Genomic DNA, 18,951 nt, shown 5'->3' with positions numbered 1-18,951 from the left:
AAGTGTTTGTCTGAAATGCCTTTTAGAGCATTTTATTCTGTAAATCTGTCCCCTGCAAAACATTTTGTAAACAAGTCAACAAGCGAAATATAGTCCTTATATGGTGCTTTAAACTGGGTTCAAGGGGTCAGGAATCGCCTTCGTCCAGCTGAGTTTGGCAATTAATGCATAGCTAAGTTAGGCATAACGCATACGTAACCACTGTCGGTTTATATACCGACGTGGTGCTGAGAACGAGAATGCCGTGTTGGTTTATAAACCGATACGACGCTTTAAGGGTTAAAAATTATCACAGAAGTAGAAAAGAGAAAGAAACTAGTCGAATTGCTGTAACATATTCACCTTCAGTGCCTGTAGGACATTTCAGCTGTTTGTATATCTTTAATCACTCTCCATGGGCCAAGGCACACTTGAGGGCCAATGTCATCACTTTGTGCCAGTCTGCATTGTATGTTAGTCTGTCTGTATGAATGTCCATGTTTCATACAATTGTTGGCTTGTTTTGATAATTATATGGCAGCGAACAGTGGCATTGCCACTATTTTTAGCTCATATTTGGTTTTATATATAAATACCAAAAAGAGCTTATATGATGAGTCGGTGGCGTCTGTATGTCTGTATGTATGTATGTGGGTATGTGCGGATGTATGTCCGTCACACACGAAGGCTCCCATACCGCCAAAGCTACCATCTCAGTACTTGGTGTACAGGTAGATGCAGGGGTTGAGATGTGAATTGTTCAAATGAACACGTCAGTGTCAAAATGTGCAAATGAGGTAAGAAAAAGGGAAATCCTGCAAATGTGCAGGAGCTGCATGCCAGTAAGAAATAGGCCAACTCCACTGGCCATGAGTCATTTCCTGTCATTGTTTATGAACTGTTACATATTAACAGACCTGCTCAAACTATAGACAGTAGAGGGGGGAACACTATCTATGCTCAAACTAAGAGGCTGTTTCTGCTGTGCATGTTGCTAAAGTTGACCTCCAGTACCTAAAGTTTCAGACCTTATTACTTTTGTCATTCTTGTTTTTCTGGTTTAAATATTTCGTGTTGTTTTTCTGGTTGTACTATGCAGAAATCATTGTCATAACATCATCGTAGAATTTTCCTGCACTGAACGGATAAGAAACTACATTTATTGTTGATCTTTGGTACCCATACTGGTATATTAATATTGGTATATACCAATATTGATTCTGATCAAATTTGAGCGACACCGTATAATTGCGGTATTTCTTCTTCTTAATATTTTACTTTACTTTACTTTATTGCTCAACAACACACTCAAGGAGTGTGGTAAGGCAAAAATTACAAAACTCAGCAAACACTGGATGAAGCTGCTGCAGGGGGAGGAACTAAATACAATAAATAAATTTGGCAAGAGGTAGTTTATCTTTGTGAGTAAAGATATACATGAACTTTTCTCTGTCATTCAAATCAAGAAAGCCTGGATTATACAAACTTGTTGATGAAAATAGACCATCTCGATACGTACTGTATTTTGGACATTCTATTACAAAGTGAAATTCATCCTCAACTAAAGATTTACAAAACTTGCAGAATCTTTCATTTGCAGGAACTTTTGGAATTGACCTTCTATCCAGTTCAATTTGTAGGTTTTGATCTGAAATTCTTAGTTTTGTTAGCCACCTCCTATAGGTAAAAGATCTTATATCTAGCAAGTAACTTTCAAATTCAAATTTTGTCTTAAAAAGTCTAGAAGTTCGGAGCTTATTCCTCTGCATTCCACACTTCCTTGTATCATTAAGAATGTTTCTCATCCATGTTTGTTGGTAAGTTTCACATAAACTATCATATACATTATTAACTGTGGAATTGATATTGCAAACACAAGATCATATATCGCTCCCACTGTGAGAGTTCAATATGCTTTGTATATAATTATACCAATCTGAATTCAACCTGGATGTATAAGCAGATCTCAGTAAGATGGGTCATCTGATAAAACCAATCGATGCCAGTATTTGAGCATGTGCTTTATCACCATAAAGTGAATTGGATATCTACCCAGCTCTCCAACAACACCATCAGATGGTGCATGTTTAGAGACTCTGAGGTTAAATCTATAATAAGATAGACTAACATCATTGAGAAAGTTACATTTGTCATTAATTTCATGTCCCCATATTTCGCAGCCATATGTCATAATAAGAACAATTAAACTATCAAAGAGTGATAATGCAACTTTTACAGAAAGTGAACCATTTTGAAGGCCCTTACGAAGGCTGAAAAGAGCAGGACTACCAAAAGATTGTGAAAATTACCTTTAAATTTACCATTTGGGGTAATGACAAAACCGAGGTAACAGTACTCTTTCACTAAGTCAAGAGTCACTCCATTGTAAGTGAGTGTAACTCCTTTTACAAGATGAAAAAATCCCTGAACTAAATATGCATGGGTTACCAGCCATTGTCACTGGACTACTAACCTCAGAAAATGGTAGCCCAAGTGGACTACCAGGGAAAAAACTTAATTTCGAGCCCTGGGGCTGTTTTATTCATTGAATTAATTTCACGCAGGGGAAATAAAACCCAGATATGGATAATATTTTTTGCAATCTCCGACAATAATTATGAACTATCAACAACAAAAGCAAAGTAAAAAGACTGTTCATGTGATAAATATATAATAACTGTAGAATTTTTCTCTGTTTAATGCCACTGTTGGGGAAATGTACAGAAAAATTCCATGGAACGTTGTATATGAAAAATATGAAAAATTTAATTGTTGTAATTTTTGGTCAAATGATTTTAACATTTCTTTAAAAACTGTTGGTCAAACAGCTTTGATATTTGAGATAAAGGTCTCTAGTATTGAACCTATGTCAGATTTGTTGAAATTGTGCAAAAATATGCAAATTTGTATTTGAGGCAATTTTTGTCAGTTTTTAGCTACTATAGACTAGTCTATTGAAGCTATTGTCCGGCGTCAGTCTATATGTATGTATGTATGTATGTATGTATGTATGTATGTCCGTTTGTGAGGCATCCGTCCACTCAAATATCTTGAGAACCGCAGTACTTACTGATTTGATATTTGTTGTGTAGATGAAAAATATGATTTTGAGAAACTATTTTTTTTTAATTTTTTGATATTGTTGAAAATATGCAAATTAATGCCAAAAAAGGCGTTTTTGGTAAAAAATCTTCATAACTGCTGGTCATACAGCTTTGTTATTTGGTATACAAGTCCCTAGGGATTACCAAACTTAGATGTTAAAATTGTGATGATATATGCAAATGTGTATTTTTAAGGAATTTTTTTGTCATTTTTGGTCAAAATGTGACTTACATTGTATGTAAATCTTGTACTGTATAAACCCTATCAATTCACCCAGAAAAAAATAATTAATATGATTTTAAATAATTGAATTAATTAGGAAATCATCAAAGTCAAAATAATTTTAGTTTAGAATTATTAGAATGTTCAACTTTTTTGACAGTTTATAGTGAAATGCTTACCATCTTGGAGGATTAAAAACATGTAAATGCAACTTTCCTGAATGTTCTGAACTGTCATTTATTGTGCCCTGTATGTTATCTAAAAGAAATTGCTCATAATAATTTGTCATGATAGGGTGGTTAAATAAATAGAGATAGAGAAAGTAAAAATAAAAATAAAGTGGTCAATTTAAAGAGTGGTCAAAGTGATAGGGTTTTTATGGTAAAGCTGGGCTGTAAGATTCCTCATGTGCTATTTATAGCAATTATGCAATCTGTATAAACAGTGCAATGAAAGTGTTACATGATTCCTTATAATGGTTTTGATGACCTTGAACTTCTTAAGTTGCAAACATTTGTCTCTTCTGTGTGATTTCTCGGAGTACCTACAGGCTCAACTTATTCAACAGAACTTATTTGCAATGTTAATTTGAAAGTGAAAATGTGCTTTGTTAAAAGGATGAAAATACTGATAAAGATAACCAGCTGAAGATTCTTTATAACCTGACAGATATCAGCGTTTCCGTTACAATTTCAAAACTTGCGTACGATTTTACGCAACTGAGTTTTTATTTGCGTAAAATGTATTCAAAATGCGTACGGCAGGAATCAGTATCTGAAGTGAGCTGGGCAGTCTTTTCTGTAAAACTTGGGGGTTTCCTGTAATGCGCATGCTCTATTAACAAAAAACAACAACCTGGGGGGCTTCAAGGTGTAGCTGAACACTTGCCATGCCGTGATGCATGTCCCGTATATGATCGTTGAGCAGCCCAATGAGTTCATGTTCAAAGAGAATACCTTCTGACTACGAAATTAGTGTTTTCAAAGGGCCAACAAAAAGCAGATACCGTTCAAAGTCCAGCGGGACCTCTCAAGAATGCAACCCGACAGAGTCTAAATGGTCACCCGTAAACACTTTCCAAATAACATGCGACGTAATGACCATTAACTGTATTGTGTTACCAACAACGTAGACTCGATTGATTCTCGAATTTTTTGCATCTGTAGTGCCATTGTCTGTACAGAACTGATTGACATGACGTTTTGTGCTGATGAAATACAATGTTGCATAAAGTGCTGCGGTCTGCTAAAGTCTAAAATGTTGCAATATCATGATGAATGTCACTTGCAAGCAGGTGCATATGTTCTATTTTTGTCCTGCATTGAACCACGTTCAGGCAATGTAGTGCGGGTCAAGTACGTCGTGTCATTGGGCGGCATTTCTCAATGCGTATTTGTTTACGCAGTCATGATTTTTTTTGCGTATTTCCGAACAATTTTGCGTAAAATACGCAGGATTTTGCGTTAACGGAAACACTGAGATATGCTGTTTTTTATGACGTAAATCTTGGTAGCAAGTCTTGCTTACTTTAATTAGTCCCCACGGACACCGTCTGGGGGGACTTATAGGTTTGGTCATGTCCGTGCGTGCGTGCGTGCGTGCGTGCGTGTGTGCGTGCGTCCGTTCACGCAGATATCTAAGAGATGCAAGAAGCGATTTCATTCAAACTTGGTACAAGGATTACTTCATATGTCATACAGATGCACGTCGATTTGTTTTTGGATACGATCCAATATGGCCGCCAGGCGGCCATTTTATTACAATTTTTTCATGTACAGAGCCATAACTCAGACATGTTTCAACCAATTTTATTCAAATTTGGTACAAGGACATTGACCAATGTCATAGATATGCACGTCAATTTTTTTTGTGATACGATCCAATATGGCCGCCAGGCGGCCATTTTATTACGATTTTTTTCATGTACAGAGCCATAACTCAGACATGTTTCAACCAATTTTATTCAATGTTGGTACAAGGACATTGACCAATGTCATAGATATGCACGTCAATTTGTTTTGTGATATGATCCAATATGGCTGCCAGGCGGCCATTTTATTACGATTTTTTCATGTACAGAGCCACATCTCAGACATGTTTCAACCGATTTTATTTAACGTTAGTACAAGGGCATTGACCAATTTCACAGATATGCACGTTGATTTGTTTTGTGATACAATCCAATATGGCCGCTAGGCGGCCATTTTATTACAATTTTTTCATATACAGAGGCATAACTCAGGCATATCTCAACAGATGTTATTCAAAGTTGGTACAAGGACATTGACCAATGTCATAGATATGCACGTCAATTTTTTTTGTGATACGATTCAATATGGCTGCTGTGTGGCTATTTTGTTACGAGTTTTTCATATACAGAGGCATAACTCAGGCATATCTCAACCAATTTTATTCAAAGTTGGTACAAGGACATTGACCTATGTCATACATATGTACGTCGATTTTTCATGTGATACGATCCAATATGGTCGCTAGGCAGCCATTTTATTACGATGTTTTCATGTACAGAGCCATAACTCAGACATGTTTCAACCAATTTTATTCAAAGTTGGTACAAGGACATTGACCAATGTCATAGATATGCACGTCAATTTGTTTTGTGATATGATCCAATATGGCCGCCAGGCGGCCATTTTATTACGATTTTTTCATGTACAGAGCCACATCTCAGACATGTTTCAACCGATTTTATTTAACGTTGGTACAAGGACATTGACCAATTTCATAGATATGCACGTCGATTTGTTTTGTGATACAATCCAATATGGCCGCTAGGCGGACATATTTCCACCAGTATCATTCAAAGTTGACATTGACTTTCATACATATGCTCGTCAATTTGTTTCACGTCATGTAGCAGTAACATGTCAATTATTGAAGTTTCGTAAGTAGGCTGATATGTCAAGAAATATGTACTGCATCAAATTCATGAAACTTTATACAGATGTTAACTGATGTTAAGCTCACATTGCTTTAACATTGAAAAAGACATTTATCAGGGTCATTTTAATTAATTTGTAATTGCATAAGTAATGAACTTTCCTAATTAGGGTGATATAGCCACAAATTAATACAACGTCAAATGTGATGAAACCTGATACAGATGTTGATCTCATAGTGTTGTAAATACTGCATCAAACTTTATGAAATATGGTACCAGTGATAATCTGTTAAGTGTTAGAATTGTATGCAAAAATGTTTTGCAACATCCTGTTGATTAATTCCTAGTTGACTCATTTTATGAACTTTAGGATGGTGGCCTACATTGGTTTCATGTTTTCATCACCATGGAACTCATTCTTGGCCATTGAGCGCCATCTGTATCAAAGTATTTTTATCACAGACCTAATTAATGAAGAGGACTCTATCCTCTCTGAGGACATGTAATCAAAGTACCCATTATTAACAAGTGGGGACTGTGTCATCAACGATGACTTGTCAGAATGTAATTAACTCTCGTTTATTAGCTACTATAGACTAATATAGTCTATAGAAGCTATTGGGATGGGTATCCGTTCTGCGTCTGCCGTCAGTCTGTAAGTATGTATGTATGTATGTATGTATGTATGTACCCTACCGGACAAAAGTTTCTTTCCATGTACTCGCAAGTTTTTAAGGTGTGAAATGCGTGTAACGTGTAATGATACACGCGAGTGCGGTAGTGTCACACGCAGTACTTTTAACACGCACGTGTTTTATTGCCGAGGGAGATATACCCGCACGTCCAGTTGTGGTGCGCCACCAACGGTGGGTAGCTAGGCTCGTAAACGTCAGTCCCTGTGTTAATTTGGTGCATGCAGTGTGGTTCTACATTTCGTGAACACTGAATTAAATACGGTATGCTTGTTTATATAAAAGTCGTAAAATGCTCATCTTTTGTTTATTTTGTCTCAAAATTACACAGATATCTCTTCCCGTAGCTTGAATACTTACATTGTCCGATCGTCGGCAGTTTATATTCCGAACATGTAATACAAGGACAGTAAGTTATCAAAGTTTTCATATTCTTTCCTCGCGGGACTCAAAGTGAACAATGATTTAAATACTGTATGATTGTTTACATAAAAATCTCGTTAAAAACTGTTGTTTTGTCCGTTATTTTGTCTCAAAAGTACACAGATATCTCCTCCCGTAGTTTGAATTCTTATATTGTCCGATCGTCGGCAGTTTAGAATGCGACCTTACAACAACAGTACGGTATCAACATTTACATGTTGTTTCCTCGCGGGACTCATAATGAAAACAGAAAATAAATACTGTATGATTGTCAACATAAAAACCTCGTTAAATACTGTTGTTTTGTCCGTTATTTTGTCTCAAAATTACACAGATATCTCTACCGTGGCTTGAATTCTTATATTGTCCCACCGTTGGCAGTTTAATATCCAACCTTGTAAAACATCCACAGTACGGTATCAAAAATTACACTTTGTCTCCTCGCGGTACTCGAAATTAACACAGAATTAAATACTGTATGATTGTTTTCATAAAAACCTCGTTAAATACTCATCTTTTGTTTGTTATTTTGTCTCAAATTACACAGATATCTCTTCCCGTAGCTTGAATTCTTACATTGTCCGACCGTCGGCAGTTTATATTCCGACCTTGTAATACAACGACAGTAAGGTATCAAAGTTTACACTTTGTTTCCTCGCGGGACTCAAAGTGAACACTGAATTAAATACTGTATGATTGTCAACATAACAACATCGTTAAAAACTGTTGTTTTGTTCGATATTTTGTCTCAAAATTACACATATCTCCTCCTGTAGTTTGAATTCTTACATTGTCAGATCGTCGGCAGTTTAGAATGCGACCTTACAACAACAGTACGGTATCAACATTTACATGTTGTTTCCTCGCGGGACTCATAATGAAAACAGAAAAACAAATACTGTTTGATTGTCAACATAACAACCTCGTTAAAAACTGTTGTTTTGTCCTGTATTTCAACTCAAAATTACACAGATATCTCCTCCTGTAGTTTGAATTCTTACATTGTCAGATCGTCGGCAGTTTAGAATGCGACCTTACAACAACAGTACGGTATCAACATTTACATGTTGTTTCCTCGCGGGACTCATAATGAAAATAGAAAAACAAATACTGTTTGATTGTCAACATAACAACCTCGTTAAATACTGTTGTTTTGTCCGTTATTTTGTCTCAAAATTACACAGATATCTCTACCGTGGCTTCAATTCTTATATTGTCCCACCGTTGGCAGTTTAATATCCAACCTTGTAAAACATCCACAGTACGGTATCAAAATTACACTTTGTCTCCTTGCGGGACTCGAAATGAACACAGAATTAAATACTGTATGATTGTTTTCATAAAAACCTCGTTAAATACTCATCTTTTGTTTGTTATTTTGTCTCAAAATTACACAGATATCTCTTCCCGTAGCTTGAATTCTTACATTGTCCGACCCTCGGCAGTTTATATTCCGACCTTGTAATACAACGACAGTAAGGTATCAAAGTTTACACTTTGTTTCCTCGCAGGACTCAAAGTGAACACTGAATTAAATACTGTATGATTGTCAACATAACAACCTCGTTAAAAACTGTTGTTTTGTCCGTTATTTTGTCTCAAAATTACACATATCTCCTCCCGTAGTTTGAATTCTTACATTGTCCGATCGTCGGCAGTTTAGAATGCGACCTTACAACAACAGTACAATATCAACATTTACATGTTGTTTCCTCGCGGGACTCATAATGAAAATAGAAAAACAAATACTGTTTGATTGTCAACATAAAAATCTCGTTAAATACTGTTGTCCGTTATTTTGTCTCAAAATTACAAAGATATCTCTACCGTGGCTTGAATTCTTATATTGTCTGATCGTCGGCAGTTTAATATCCGACCTTGTAAAACATCCACAGCACGGTATCAAAAATTACACTTTGTCTCCTCGCGGGACTCGAAATGAACACAGAATTAAATACTGTATGATTGTTTTCATAAAAACCTCGTTAAATACTCATCTTTTGTTTGTTATTTTGTCTCTAAATTACACAGATATCTCTTCCCGTAGCTTGAATTCTTTCATTGTGCGATCGTCGGCAGTTTATATTCCGACCTTGTAATACAACGACAGTAAGGTATCAAAGTTTACACTTTGTTTCCTCGCGGGACTCAAAGTGAACACTGAATTAAATACTGTATGGTTGTCAACATAACAACATCGTTATTATTAGTTATTATTATTATTAGTGCGAAGTCATGATCACAGAACGATATTTCTGTGACATCGTCTAATATACGAACACATTGCAGATAGATAGATGTATGTGTGTGTCTGGCAGACCCCATGCAGAGAGACTGTAGTCAGCGTTACCAGGCGTCAATGAGTTATCAGTACTCTTGAAAACTGATGTCGGCCGAGATGGAGTATTGGGCGAGTTAGTATGGGTGATTCAGGGCGGGTTAAATGGTACCATGTCGAACTCTGCGGGCACTTTTATGTGTATGTGGCATCCTCGTTATTTTCTGGTTTTTTTTCTTCGGTATAGTGAAAATAAAAGTATTCATCATTTTTGTCTGTTTGAATGGTGAAAATATTGCGATAAGTGTATTATATATCTCTCGACGTCCACGCTTTGGCCGCTTCAATGCTTTGTCCAATGTATGTAAGACAATGACCTTGAACTCATGCAGTGACCTATATTCTATACTTGAATGAATACCGAAGGGGACATTATTACAAGAACTGCCTAAGTGAATATTTTACGTCTACAATATTGTTATCGCTATCATTTTGCTTTTTTGATTATTTTATGATTACATCATCTTTTACACTTCACTACCACCGAGATGAAGATCATACTATTTGTCATGATAGGGCAGAAGACCCGCCCATCTACATCTCGGAATTAATCAGACCGTGGAATTACAAAGGACAGTTTACCCTCTTATCCTGGGTTTAATATAGTGTGAGCACGAGTCCTTTGCTGTGCATATCAGGTATATGTTAGAGTGCCACTGAGAACAAACTTTAGAACACAGTTGCTTGTGGTTTGATATACAGCGAAGTCCCATGTAGGAATAGAGTAAAAACATGAGGAACAATTAGAACAGATCTAAGGAAACTTACAATTACCGGAAAATTTATACAAGCCGCGCGTATTACTCGCCGGAATGACATTTTGGAGTAGTGGTAATTCGCCATGAATTACACGGTGAATGTCTACAGACCAAAGAGACGTTGCTCCTGTATTAATGCGACCCCCTTTTAATAGATGCTTGAGCAAAATCCGAACGACTTAGCGGTTGCAGCCTAACAGTGTACGAAGCAAATCCCGGACCTATCGTACCTCATCTGTTTCGCTGTCTAGTACCGGCTGGGGCAAACACTTTCGTAGCGATAACTAAGGTACCAAACTGTGCACTGAAAAGAAACCACTGTATACTCGGAATTACCGTAAACTTCCGTGCCCGATACCTCTCACTTGGACTGAGCAAAGACATACCAGTACGATAGTGGTTACATTTATTGGTAGCGGTATACCGGAGGATGTGTATACCGGTGGGTTCGTACTGCGAGTATTACTTGCGGGCAGCATTACTGTGTGTTTCGGTGGGGCAGCCACCCTCATTTTGGTCAAAGATATTATTTTTGGTTCTTGCTTGCCGAGGCTTAAATTTTTTGAGATTTTCATTAGGAGAGACTCCGTATTTCGGTTGTCTTTACCAAATACGTCTACAAATCTTCATGAGTTCCATGTTCTTGCTTGCAGAATGTTACACGAATACTGATGTATCCACGGAAGTTCTCGTTGATTTGAATTTTCGCCAAATTTCCTTTTTTCATATTTCATTCCTGTGTTTGGCTTTGAATAGGTTAGGGTCGGCATGTGAGCACCGCATGTTTTTACCCGTTCATAAATTAGTAGCAGCTGCTTATGTTTCAAGACCTGTCATTTTGTATCACACTGCACTGCTGATACGACGTAACCCGTCAGCGCATTTCTCCGAGCTCTTTCAATTTCCTTTTAGAGGAAAAGTGCATGGCGAACCTTATCCTGGCAAGAATGCCGTTCTGTACATTGCAAGTAAATCACCATATGGGAATTACTTTAAAGATCAACCACTTGGCATAAATATACTGTATAATATGGTTGCACAGGTGATCCAGGTATGTAAGGGTAGCTCAAACCCCTAACTGGGACCGCCAACTGGGACTCCCAGTTGGCTTAAAATGCACTCTGGGACCGTCCCAGTTCACTTCTGGGACCGGTCCCAGTTCACTTCTGGGACCGGTCCCAGAAGCGAACTGGGACTGGTCCCAGTGGCCTCTGGGACCGGTCCCAGTTGGCTTCCAGGACCAGTCCCAGTTGGCTTCAAAATTAACTCTAGGACCGCGGCCGCGGTCCTAGTTGGCCTCCAGGATCAGTTCCAGTACACTTCAGGGACACATCCAATTTGTGAATTAACTGGGACCACTATGAAAAAACCCAGTTACTGGTACTTAATACTAACAATCTGTTAATGTTTTCATCTTTTTACTCTGCCATAATCGTAGGTATACGCGACATTTAATAGATCCCAACTATTAAAGGCCAAAGTAATTTAATTCTTTGTTTTGTCTGTGTGCACATACTAGGGTTTTTCTACTGCCAATGGCTTGAATAGGATTTTACTGAGTAGCTTTCCTGTTTACTAAATTTCACATCTTGTAGTATAACTTATGATGATCACGATGAAAGGAAGTTTCTGATGATTTTTGCATAGACACTTATGTTGTTACAGTGTGTTTAGTACTGCCTTCCCGCTCATGTTTTGAAACATTTGAGTGGGCGCGCTAAACAAAGAATTTGATTACTTTGGCCTTACTGCGATGTACTCATTCTTAGCACTAGTAAGTCCTGTGCTATGGTGTGTGTTGAAATCTTACTGCACGGATCACGTTGATAGAGACTGTGTACTGAATCAGATGAAAAAGGAGATGAAAATAACTGTGCAAGACTAGCAATTAACTCATCAAGGCTTTCATTACATTAAAAACAGCAAACAAAACATTTAACGTAAACCCGCTGTGTTTTAATAGAATTGCAATTCACTTGCAGTATATGACTGATATCTTAATTTGGACCTACGGTAGTAATATTTCTGAACAGATAGACACAAATAGGAGAGGGGCAACCATTAGTGCATGCATGTACTGTTACAGCAGAATCATTTCATTGTTATGCGAGGAAAAAATAGACATCAATGAGGTGATAACAGTCCCATTACATTTTAAGACAAAGGGTTTTGAATACATATACAAGTCAACAACATGCACTGCTTCAAAACTTCATTGACAGCTAGTAGCTATATAGTATATGCTGTCTCAGAGTTTTCTATTTCAGTCTGTATGTCTGTCATAGCTCTATGGAGCTACGAGTCCCAGAATTGAAATGAGACCTGACTGTCCTTGAATGAAACTGGGAGATGTTAGCTTTCCCACACAAAAAACATAATTTTCACAACAGTACAGAGAATATGAATAAAACAAGTGCATACAATTGCTACAAAAGGCATATAGTGGGATGGGAAACTTCTTTCCCATTAATGTTATCGTTTCGTCATTACAGCATGGAGGTACCTTACCTCCATGGTACAGTTCATTAGATACAAGTGTGTTTCCCAGCAATCATAATGGTCCCAGTTCACTTCTGGGACCAGTCCTAGAGGCCAACTGGGACCGGTCCCAGTTCGCTTCTGGGACCGCGGTCCCAGAAGTGAACTGGGACCGGTCCCAGAAGTGAATTGGGACCAGTCCCAGAGTGCATTTTAAGCCAACTGGGAGTCCCAGTTGGCGGTCCCAGTTGGGGGTTTGAGCTACCCTTATATACCTCGGTGATCACATGATATGAAATAGAACTGAAATACGCCCGTTGAGAGACCGTGGCCTGCATTATGCTGCAGCACGAAAACGCCGGGTCGCAAACTGTGATTACATCGCCTATATAGTTTTTTAGTCAGCCATGAAAATGCGAGAAGCGACATTATTGAGCACTCAAACCGATAGTTTTCATTCTTGGCTTGCAAGATTTCAACGTTCTTTGATTTTACCTTCGCCTTTTTATTTCCGACCCATTATTGACAAGCATGGAGGGATATTCCTTGACAGCATATCGCTGTGTGTGTACATTTATAAACCTTGCCGCCGTCCCCCCCTGCGTATTTTATACCAAGTCACAGACTTATTCTGCCTGCAAATTAAAACTGATAGTGATTTTGTAGCTCATTCTTTCCTATTTTCATAGTATTTGATAGCCGCTATCAGACAGTTCGTGTTCGTGTCGGCTGCATGGACGATCTGCCCGATCTTTACATCGCCAGGCAAACTTCATGTACCGATGTTTTGATGTTCTACCGCAAGTTATCCATATCAAGCAAGCAACTGTTTTTTTCTGGTTCAATGTAAATTGGGCTATATATTTCGATTAAAAATTTCCTGTCTCGAGTCTAAACATATCGACCGCGGTGCGGTCAGTGTTGAAACTACACGTCGATGGGTATCTGTATCGGTACGTCTGCATTCCTTGCAATGGTCTAGTTGTCTTTGCAATTTCTCTTGTGACCAGCTTCGGACGCTCTCTTTCCACCTCCTTTGACAGTGTTACGTCATAAAATAGTCATGATTACGTCGCCGCGAGGTGACCCAATGAAAGTTTGAAACTTCAACCAATACTAATAAACAAACTTTACATCACGAGAGCTAAAGTATTATCCCTGGAGCTCACAGAGCAGCAATTTGAATTCGGCATCGAAAAAAATGCTTAGCATTTTAGTTGCAAAGTGACCCATATCAAAAATTTTATTTACTGGTTCACAGTCCCTCTAGAGGGACTGTGACTGGCCACAGCGTTCAAGAGCGTTTTTTTTGTTTGAAATTCGTTTCGGAAAGACGAGTAGAAAAGCCAAGTAAGACTGACCATGGTGGTAAATCCGTCTATCTATACCTCTATGGACTGAATGCATATATGACATCACTTTGCGTCCACGAATCGAGTTTGACAGGCACTCCGGGCATGCTCGGGTTGCATACACTTGCAGGTTACATAATCCGTACATTCAGACAGAGATCAAGACTTGAGATTACGATTTCCAAGGTCAGTTTATTTTCTATCAATGAGTGGTAATGCGTAGAGTATACACAGGAAGGGCTTGACTTGTTACGAGTCTATGAATGAAAACATAGCCGGTAGAAGCTACATCTAATAACTCTGCCAGGCAGAGCTGTGTTACTGGCGTTCAGCCCTGCCACGTAGAGCTACTACTGTCCATGATAAAAGCTTATTTGGTGAATGCTATCTAGATGACTTATCGAGATTGTTTTGGCTCTTTTTTTTTTCGCGATATCTGGTGAAACATCGTGAGAGATTGCGGGCCGTGACATCGGCAGAGTGGCCCAGATGGTCGAGCACGTTCACTCTGCGCATGCGCAAATTCACTTTTGGTTTGATCAGTGACGTAAATCGACCAAGTGTATGCCAGGCTCAAAACAACTTAGTGAAGAAAGGTTTGACTTTACACAATTCACTAGAGGAAATCTACTGACTGGTTTCAAAGTTTGACGTTCCACATATATCTGTCATACATACCAATCGATTTACGAGCGATTTTGGGAAGCTAATATCGATATTACCGGGGAGACGATGCCAGAATGACCTATCTTCGGGACTCTAATGTCGACACAATAGTTGATAATAGAGTGAGTTGTTTTGTCTCGGCACGCTGGCTCTGTGAAATCGCCGATAGATAGGGGCTTGCTGCCTCTTACGCCAGGCTTTTGCAACTTGCAAATATGTAACAGACATTTTTTTCTTTTTTAATTTACCTGAAATCAAAAACACTTGCCCGTAGCTAATATGTCTGAATCTGGGCAAAAGGGAACGCTTTGGCCAAACAACTGTAAGTTAGCTTATCATCCTAGGTGTCCCGCAAAAGTAATGCAGAGATGCGGTTTCTCATTTTGTTGGGTTTTTTTTACCTCATAAGAACACAGACAGTAGAGATTCTCTACTGTTTATGATAAGAACTAGCTCCCGACATGACAAAAACAAGTCAGAAATGTTATGCACCAGTAATTCTGAGATCTGAAGGACACACTGCAACATTGCACTTTTATATAATATCCGATATTTACGGCTTCTGGACTGTACAATATCGAAGTTAAATGGTTTGGATAGATCTGCAAGATGGTGAAATCTCCGATGTAGGATTTTTACCCGCGATTCGACAAAATCTGGTATCGTCTAGTATCATACAAACTTAGAATCAGTCCTTGGGAGTCGGGTTTGATAACTTCTGTAAGGCGGTGAGGATCTATATATCGGATAATTACCCTCGATTCGACAAAATCTGGTATCGTCTAGATAGTGTCGATGTTTTTGGAAGTCAGGTTTGACAAGACCTGTAAAGTGGTGAAATCTCAGATATATATCGGATATTTACCCGCGATTTGACAGAATCTAGTATCATCTAGTATCGAAGTTACAGTCAGTCCTTGGAAGTCGGGTTTGACAAGATCTGCAAAGTGGTGAAATCCTCGATTTATTATCGGATATAAACCCGCGATTTAACAAAATCTGGTAAGCTTATTGTCCAATACTGAAGTTAGAGAAGTCCCAGGAAGTCGGGTTTGAAAATATCTGTAGGGTGTTAAATCTCCGATATGTCAACCTTCAACACTAGATGGTAAATATCCAATATTTAAAAATGCGAAAGTCGCATCTTTGTGGGAGATCTGGCATGGCAGTGGTGAACTGTATACAGATGACAAAAGTACAATGAACAGATTTTATATATATTTGCGTGCATATTTAACACGCGGTCATTTTGACATACACCACTGTACTATAAGTTTAACAAGTGGCGCTACGGCTCGTTTAGATCAAGCAAAAGAAAAACAACTGCTTACACCTTGTCGAATTTGTTAATATCAAGCGCGTTGATTCTCCTCAGGGACACGACCTCGCGTGTTTGCAAGCAATCCGCGCGTTCCACTGTTGATGTACGGTAAAGTGATGATTGAAGGAAGGTGGGCTTTCGGCAATTCACAACGAAATTTAAGTTTTCTGTATCAGGTTGTACACCAGTAATAGTGGACATACATTGTCTTGGTGTATGTGTTGTTGAATGACATACCATGTACGCATACCGTTTTCTTCACCTCTCTGCCAGAAGTATATGAAAGGTACATCGCGTCGGCGTTGCGTGACTGCAAGACATAAACTTCGTTCATGCGCACGCGGGTTATGTTCACGCAATTACGCGTTCATCTGACGACGGGGCAGTGGCCTAAGCATAATTTTACAACTTGAATGTATGACCCTTTTCGTTGTAGTTGTGAATTTTGGAAGATTTCTCTGGATTTTTCTTCCCTATAAAAACATGCGGAATTCGTGTCATTTTTCGCATACAATTCACTTCTTTGTACAACAGGACTGATTTTCAAACTCATAAGCTTAACCTTCAATTTACTAAATCACCTGTTCGTCGAGTCACATTATGTCGAAGGATCCGTTCGAAAAAATTGACAAACATGTTATCGAGAAATCTAAGTTGAGATTTCGAAATATTGTCCTTATCGTCTGATCGCTAAAAGTAAAAGAACTTGTTCAGTAAAACATTTCCACAAGCAAATTATTGTCACGCGGGAGTTTTGAGCGGGGGAATATAATGGGGGAATTTCACTCACTTCTTTCCAGTAAGATATGATATTATAAATGAATAGTAGCGCCAAGGTGTCCCGGCATAGAAAATAACACAAACCATGTACTTGCAAATATTAAAAGGCGTTGACAAGCATCTTATAATTCACTCCAATCCAATGAGAAATGCTCATAACATCCACTTACATTTGTACGGTAAAAGGCCTCAAGTATATAATAGTGCAAATATGTACACCATTCGATCACGCAAGTGCCGGTCAGAACACACTGTTTTCGCCAAACAAAGCAAAAGAACAAAACAAAAACAAAACATGAAGGATTGCGTCACTGATAAAATTACCCAGAGGCAAAAGAAACTTCGACCACTCTCCCATCCGAGTTGCGGTATAAATAAATGTCACGAAAACAAGACGGATCGAAGATAACTGTGATAAATCAGCGAAACCCGGTAGTTTTGCAATAGGGTATATACTATCAAGTTGCTTTTTTTAGCTATGGTCAGAGTTGATTTCCCCAAACTTTATTCGTAGTTCGTCACTTTTCCTAAGCGTATCGTTGCCTTACATCTCTTCATAGCTAACATTATGAATTCTCCCTCAGTCCAGTCTAGGCACGGTTGTTGATAGTACAGTTCTCACGATGATAGGTTTGGCCACCTCACTATAAAACAGCGAAAAAGCATATGTCAGGCGTTGGTGCAATCGCGAAGTCATGGGGATTTTTGCCGAATATCCAACGTTAGTGGGGGCAAATTTTTTACACCAGAGCAAGAAACCTGCCCGAAGCAAACTCTCTTTGCCTCTAAGTTTAATGGAGAACTAGCAGAACGAGCAAGGGATGATCAACAAAAGAGCGATTTTATTCAGTGCGCACCTCCAATCACAGTATGCAGATAGTACGACGAAGGTCGTAATGTTAAATATTTTAAAGAAATGAAATTTGGGGTTAAAACTTTCCGCTCAGGAATTAAATAAAGCGGATGTACATGTTGTGACATATACATCGGTGGTATACAACGATGCTCGGATAATATGACTGTTTTGGGAACGGGCCTGGGGGAAAATCGCTGTTAAAGTATCGATACATTTATCGATACATTCATCGCTAAAATAGCTTTAGCCCGATAAAAGGACGATACGACGATGTAACATTTAGAGAAAGTGACTTTAATAGCGAACAAGGCAACAAAAATCAACAATTTTCCTGATATCGAAAACAAATTGGTCCGTTTGCAAATGCATAAAATACATTCAATATCAGGTCGGAAGATAGACTGCAAAACGTAAGGTCCATGTCTCTATATCTACATCATACATGTACCGTCTGAAAAACAGAAATGCTTTGAGTAGATCATTTCCCAACAAAACATTAAGCTTACGTAAATGGTGACCGCAGTGCCCCGACATAGAAAAGTAATAAAAACCATGTACTTACCGTAAAAACATCGACAAGCATTTGATGTATTCCTATCCCAAAAAATGGACAAGACACTGATAAACTCAAAAGATCTGTGTAAGTCGGGACTTTTTTCACCTCAAAAATTAAAGGTTAAGTTATCGAAAAGTTCGCCTAAAGACAGATGGCAACAGTGCTTAGTGCTCTTTGAATATTTTTTGGTCAGTAGTCAGTACTCCAGTTAGCTTACGGGCTTCGAAATACATTAACATGATTGGAACTAATTTGCGATAATTTGATCTTTATATTTTTCAATATCTCAAACGTGTTAGGTGCCCTATAGCTGAATGTTGCGATATTACAATCTGAGTTACTCATAAAAACAAGTGTGCAACTTCAAAAGAAAAGCAGATGAGCTTACATTTGCAGATTACATAAACATTACTTCACCATTCAATTATCCCAAATTGGTTCCAATCTTGTTTATTTTAAAACTCAAGGACTTGTCATGTGACTTTCCAATTCCAAATGCCCGGGGAAAATCACTTGCCTCGAA

At 38.3% G+C, this 18,951-nt stretch overlaps 1 protein-coding gene across 1 annotated transcript in view; it reads left to right on the top strand.

Annotated features, from left to right (window-relative positions):
• Positions 1–18,951, top strand: part of LOC139120874 (cytoplasmic FMR1-interacting protein 2-like) — a 393,869-nt gene that overhangs the window by 101,779 nt on the left and 273,139 nt on the right. The window lies entirely within an intron of this gene.

Source organism: Ptychodera flava, chromosome 20, assembly GCF_041260155.1.
Source record: "Ptychodera flava strain L36383 chromosome 20, AS_Pfla_20210202, whole genome shotgun sequence".
NCBI lineage: Eukaryota > Metazoa > Hemichordata > Enteropneusta > Ptychoderidae > Ptychodera > Ptychodera flava.
Note: the sequence above shows the minus strand (reverse complement) of the source record. Positions and strands in the feature narration are given on the sequence as shown.